This window comes from Thamnophis elegans, chromosome 15 (assembly GCF_009769535.1).
Source record: "Thamnophis elegans isolate rThaEle1 chromosome 15, rThaEle1.pri, whole genome shotgun sequence".
Taxonomy (NCBI): Eukaryota; Metazoa; Chordata; class Lepidosauria; order Squamata; family Colubridae; genus Thamnophis; species Thamnophis elegans.
Window position 1 is genome coordinate 17,695,932 of NC_045555.1, and position 6,621 is coordinate 17,702,552.

At 38.0% G+C, this 6,621-nt stretch overlaps 1 long non-coding RNA gene across 1 annotated transcript; it reads left to right on the forward strand.

Moving 5' to 3' along the window:
• The first annotated feature begins 559 nt into the window (after positions 1-559).
• On the forward strand, positions 560-6,396 carry LOC116518264. Its single transcript, XR_004256535.1, has 2 exons — positions 560-1,991; positions 5,638-6,396. It is a non-coding gene; the product is annotated as an uncharacterized LOC116518264 (long non-coding RNA).
• Positions 6,397-6,621: the final 225 nt, after the last annotated feature.

Here is a 6,621-nt window from a genome sequence, read left to right on the forward strand (position 1 = left end):
ATTTGTACAAGGTCTAAACAATTGAACTTTGATATCACTGTAGTGAGTACATCTGGTTTACAGGCCTGGGATTGTATGAAGGATTAAAATGACAGCTTCCCTGCCTCTCTGACAGCAAAGTGACATTGCATAAATTCTTATTTTTTCTTTTGCCATCTTAGCTCTTTTCCTCCTCTGATATATAGATAGAATAGAATAAAAACAGAGTGGGAAGGGATCTTGGAGGTCTTCTAGTCCAACCCCCTGCTTAAGCAAGAACCTTACACCGTTTCAGACAAATGTTTATCTAACATCTTCTTTAAAACTTCCACTGTTGGAGCATTCACAACTTCTGAAGGCAAGTCATTCCACTGATTAATTGTTCTAACTGTCAGGAAATTTCTCCTCAATTCTAGGTTGCTTCTCTCCTTGATTAGTTTCCACCCATTGCTTCTTATCCTGCCTCAGGTGCTTTGGAGAATAGTTGACTCCCTCTTCCTTCTGGCAGCCCCTGAGATATTGGAAGACTGCTGTCATGTCCCCCCTGGTCCTTTTTTACATTACCCAGTTCCTGCAACCGTTCTTCATATGTTTTAGCATCCAGTCCCCTAATCATCTTTGTTGCTCTTTTCTTCTCTCTTTCTAGAGTGCACTCTTTCTTCTGCTCCTCAAAGAAAAAGGAACAGGGCCTTTTTTCATCTATTGATAAACCATCCCTCACAGAAGCCTTCCCCAACTCTTCCTTGGCTCACAGATTTTCATTTCTTGAACTTGTGCATATTTACACAAGGTTGTTTTACTTCCTGTTCCAAACAAGGATGCAGTTATTTCACCTGCCATCCACTGAGTTAATAAACTGGCTTCTCAGGCGAACACAGTTGTGGTCCATGAAGGAGATATTTAGGAGTTGCTATTTTCTACAGGCAAAACCTGTCCAACCAGCCTTCCTAAGTTGAGATCTGCCTAAAACACTAGAAGACGGGATATCTATTGTTTGAGGCTGTTGAACTTTCTTCTGTCTTATTACGAAGGTTCTTCTGCTTCTTGTTCAGCCACAATAAAAACACTGGATTTAGCAGAAAGATTCATCAGGAAAAATAATATCCAGGGATCAACAGAGGCCCTTCCCACCCCAAATTTAAACATGCATATAAGAAATATCTGCAATATTAAACTCAGTGGTGGGATTCAAATAATTTAACAACCGGTTCTCTGCCCTAATGATTTCTTCCAACAACCGGTTCACTAAACTACTCAGAAAATTAACAACCAATTCTCCCAATCCCTGAATCCCACTACTGTGTTCAATCAGTGCAATCAGAATATTGATTGAACAGAAAATGCATAAGGGAAAATAATATTAGGAACCAACAAAGATTATGCCACGCAAATTTAAACATGCATATAAGAAATATCTGCGGCATTAAGCTCCCAAACTCAAGGACATCTAAGCCTTGAAATATCTCTTTATATCATGAATCGGCATCTTCTGTATGAATTTTTGAGTACAGTATCCTTCCCTGCCATGCCCACCAAACGATGCTCACCAAGTCACATCACTCCCACCAATCCACACCCACAGAACTGGTAATAAAAAAAATTGAACTCCACCACTGTTCCAATGATAGAATACCATTTTTCATATATTCCTAAAAGTCAAGTTAGTCTTAATTTAATTTCAATCCTATTCCTTTCTTTAAAACATATGAGAGTACCCTCATGGTTTCTTTAAGAAAAAGATCTGACAAATCCAATCATTGGGTGCCTGAAGTAAGCAGTGGGAAGGAGAGTCAAGTTATTGAGTCACTCTGACTAGATGGAAATGTTCTCCAGGGTCGTGACTATTACAAATCATTCTTTGCAATGAAGAATCACTAATTGAATTTGCTATCAATGAGGAAATCTAACTCAATTCCATTCCCATCCAGAGCTTGAACAACTTCAATTGCAAATAGAAGAACTTGAGGCTCTGTTGATCCGTTCGAAAGAAATCATCCGCAAAATTAGTAAAGGTAAGACATTTGGGAGAAGGGTTTAAGCTCTTCTGGGATGTTTCTTCCCACATCTTGAGCTAGTTAACAACCTTGGGCTTCCCTGCTGGATCCCCATCCAAATTTTAATCAGGGACAACCCTCTTTGGCTTTCAAGGGAGCTCTGAGATCAGTGGCAGCAAAGAGTGGCTCTGATAATACAACAGAAATTCTCTCCTGTGGGTTTATCATTATACCACAGATAATCCGTGACTTACAGTAGTTTGTTTAGTGACCATTCGAAGTTACAACAGAAATGAAAAAAGTGACTTAGGACTGTTTTTCACATTTAGAATCCTTGCCATGGTCTCATGATCATAAAATGGGGTGCATCTCATTTAAGAAATGCCTCATTTAGCAACAGGAAACTTTGGCTCAATTGTGGTCATTTGTCGAGGATTACCAAATACAATTGCCTGAATCTGAGATCTGATTTTTATCATGGGATGCGAAGATTGGGGGTTACCAGGCAAGTGGTGTGTTACTAGCACACTTCTAACACTGTACAGTAAATGAGGGATAACATCGATTGAGAATTCAGAGAGCTGCTGTCAGGCACAAAGGATCAGCATCATATGTTATAATTAATTCTTGTTTTTTTTTTTCCCTTGCCATATATTTCCCCACTATATTATTCCTACTTTCCAAATATTTTTCTCTAGTTTTATTGGTGTTGTTTGGAATAAGTATAACAATCTTGGTAGTATATTCATCTTCATTACAGCTATTCTTTCCATTAGTACAGTTGTAAGTTTTTCCATCTTTCCAAGTCTATTCTATTTGTTTTCTCACCTTATAATAGTTGTCCTCCTACACATCTTGATGTCAATTGGATACCCAAATATTTCACTTTTTCACCCTATATGTGGAGTTTCCCTATTCTCTTTTCTGATTGTCTGTTATGTTTTTCACCAAGATTTTGTTTTGTCTTTATTAATCTTCAAACCCACTACTTCTCCATACTCTTCTATTGTTCCAACTAGTTTCGCCTTTGTTTTTATTGGATCCTCCAGAATAAACTAAATCATCCGCAAATGCTTGTAATTTGTATTCTTCTTTCTTAACCCTCATCCCTTTTATCTCTTTACGTTGTCGTATTTCTCTATTCAAAATCTCTAGTGTCAATATAAATAATATAGTGATAATGGACACCCTTGTCTAGTTCCCTTCATGATCACTACCTTTCCAGTGATAGCATCATATGTTATGTCAAAAGTTTTATTGTTCAAGCCTATACAAAGAATCTAGTCAACTAAAATTTAGTACTGTTGATGCCAGCTAAGGGTCAATGGAATTAAAACTGGGTTGCCCTTGGAACATTGATGGGAACATAATGATACTAAGTTGATGATGCATTTAACTCCACCCTGAGCTCTACCTGCTCTTCTCCTATATTTTTTTTTCCCCACTAAAAGGAGAAAAATAATTGCAGGTTCTCCGGTCATTTCCACTTTGCCATTTGTACACACAAATAACAGAGGTCTAAGACCAGTGGTGGGTTTCAAAAAATTTCGAACCTACTCTGTGGATGTGGTCTCCTTTGTGGGAATGACTTGCCAGCCATGTGTTTTTTTTTCTTTCTTTCTTTCTTTCTTCTTTCTCTTCTTTCTTTCTTCTTTCTTCTTTCTTTCTTTCTTTCTTCTTCTTTCTTCTTCTTTCTTTTCTTCTTCTTCTTTCTCTTTCTCTCTCTCTCTTCCTTCCTTTTGTCTCTCTGTCCCTTTTCTTTTTTTTTTCTTCATCTCTCTCTTTATTTCTTTATTTCTTTATTTCTTTATTTATTTCTTCCTTTCTTTCTCTTTTTCTGTGTGAGTCTGTGTGTGTGTGTGTGTGTGTGTGTGTTGTTTGTGTGTCAGTGGTGGGTTTCAAAAAAATTTGGAATCCCTTCTGTAGTTGTGGCCTGCTTTCTGGGTCCACTAGTGGAACCTCTTCTAACCGGTTCGGTAGATTTGACGAACCGGTTCTACTGAACTGGTGCGAACTGGTAGGAACCCACCTCTGTCTAAGACCCAATTTTTTTCTAGTAAAACAACTCTGAAGAAGGACAAGTCAGCTTAAATGGACTGTATGCTTCTGCTATTAAGAGAAATCTTGACAAGAAATGAAAATATTTCAGGAGCAGCTTAACTCCTTGTAAGAGAAGCAATTATGTGATGACATCACATAAAAGTGCAGGAGTTGGATTTCACGTTGTAGGGTGGGTTTTCTGGTTGGTACTTTTTATTTTGGTCTGTGTTTTTTGTTTTGTTTCATTTCTTGTTTTCTTTGCTACCTTTGAGTTACCTGGGATTTGGGAAAGAAATGTGATTCTCCAAAAGATAATATTTGTAGCTTAAGTTGAAGAGATGTCCTTGATGCTCTTTCAGTTTGGTTGTTTCCTTTCAGATGTTTCATTACCCAAACTAGATAGACTAGACTAGCACTGATGATGTTACCTAGTTGGGTAATAAAATGTCTGCAAGAAACAACCAAGCTCAGAGAGCATCAAGGACCTCTCAATTACTTTTCTATTTTTCAGGGACTGCCCCTGAATGTTAGCTATGCAATTTAGAGAGTACATTTTGACTATGAAAGTAATGACCCAGAGAAGTGGGATATCTCTGCTTCATTGTCCTGAATCAGAGGACAGACCACCCTCTGTCTTTAATGCTTTAATTTAGATCCCTGAATGGAACAGGGTGCCCACATTGTGATTGTCCTCGAGATAGAATAACAAAAGGGAGAGTTGAAAGCCATCTGTAGATTTCTATCTTTTATATGTTTCCCTTTTTTAATGACATATTTTTTTAAAAAAATCCATAACCAATGTATTAAAAGGCATGTAGAAAAGAAGAAAAAGTAGGATGCAATTAATGTTCATTTTCTTGCAATATAAAATGCAAGTAAGTTAGCATGGAGATGGGAACATCATGGAGGTTATCGTTTTCCATCTATCATTAGTTGCTTCTCATGTTGTGAATGCATTAGCTTCAGAGGTAGTATTCTGGTTTGGACAGATTTGCCCGAACCAGTAGCAGAAATCATGGTTGGCCCCACCCACCTGCCCCGGCTCAATGGCATCCCATTAGACCTTTTTTTTTAAGCCAAAGCGCATGTGCGGAAGCCTGAGTGCATGCACGGGCGGGGCGCGTATGCTCACATTTGCAAACTGTAAGAAAAGTTAGGGGATACCACCCTTGATTAGCTTACTTTTTAAAGAAATAAAAATTAAAAGCACTGTTAAGCTTTCAACTAAGAATATCTAGATAACGCAATGTAAATCACAAACTAGAGCCATGGGCTGCAATAAATCAGATCAACCGGAGGAATTTTATTTCTCTTCATTTGAAATATACTCTAAATCTAGAACAGTCTGCATTTTGAATCTGGTACAAATCAATGGAGAAAAAGTAGTAGTCCATGAATGGCTCCCCATTAAAAATGAATTCAGCGTCAGATTAGCTTTTTGATACAAATTATTTTGGATGTCGAGGTATAGGCCCATCGTTTCACAAGCTGTTTTCCAAACCATGTTGTATATTTTATTGAAAAGCCTTCCTTTCCGTTCAACTGCCATAGATGTAATCATGGCACACGTTGCAACATAAACAAACACAGCATTTGAAAGCTTTGCAATTCTCTTTCCTTCTAGTTTTCCCTGGTTGTGGTGGAAAGATTGTTGGCAATAAAATTTTGAAAAAAGAGACAGTCAGGGTACTTTCCAGGAAGGCAAAAAGCTGCGATGACATGAATGGAAAACTCGTCTTGCCAAGGAGTGAGGAAGAGAATGAAGCCCTCGAACAAATATTAGGACAACAATGGGCAATTCTGGGAATCATTTACAATGCAGCTAAAGGCAAGTTTGAGGATCTCACTGGCCAGCCCCCCAATTCGTCAAATGGGCTTCAGAACAACCAAAATTCGAGGAAGATAAAGTGTGTGGTAATAAAACCAGATGGCACGTGGAGTATTGATTATTGTGAGGAGAGGTGGGTAGTCATCTGTGAATTTAGCATCTAACGGATGTTGGGTTGGGGGAAGGAAAAGAATTCCACCATAGAGTTGAAAAAAAGCTTAATCTGTGTATCACACATACAATCTAGCATATGATAAGTAAATCCTAATCCAATAGCTTCCCCTGTTTTCAGCAAGGAGTTTTATTCTGTTGACTTCAGCCTTGTCATTCCAAAAGAAGTTGCCTTCTTCCAGTTAAACCAACCATCTTGGAATTCTTCCATAGTCCTCCACTGAAGTAATGGCCAGATTTGAGGCTGTTTGGCTTTTACGATCCAGCATCAGATAGATGTTGCCACCTTCCAAGTCTTCTCTATCCTAGCTTAGACAGCAAATCTTGCACAGAAATGTAGCAGTTTATAGATCCATTTCCAAATAAATGCATTTCTTATCAGCATTTGTTGTTTGAGAGTCTTATTTTTTTATTTACATTGGGAGGCAGCTTAATAGGCATGGTCCTACAATCCTACCCTTGCTATATTTCCCTGAAATTCTTGGACCATTATGCAAAAAATTCTTCAGAGCCTTGGTGGGGCTAGAATTCAGGGATATTCTGATAAGGGAATATCATTTTCCACCAAAGGATCCAGATTTGAATTTAAAATTCATTACAGTAGTTTGT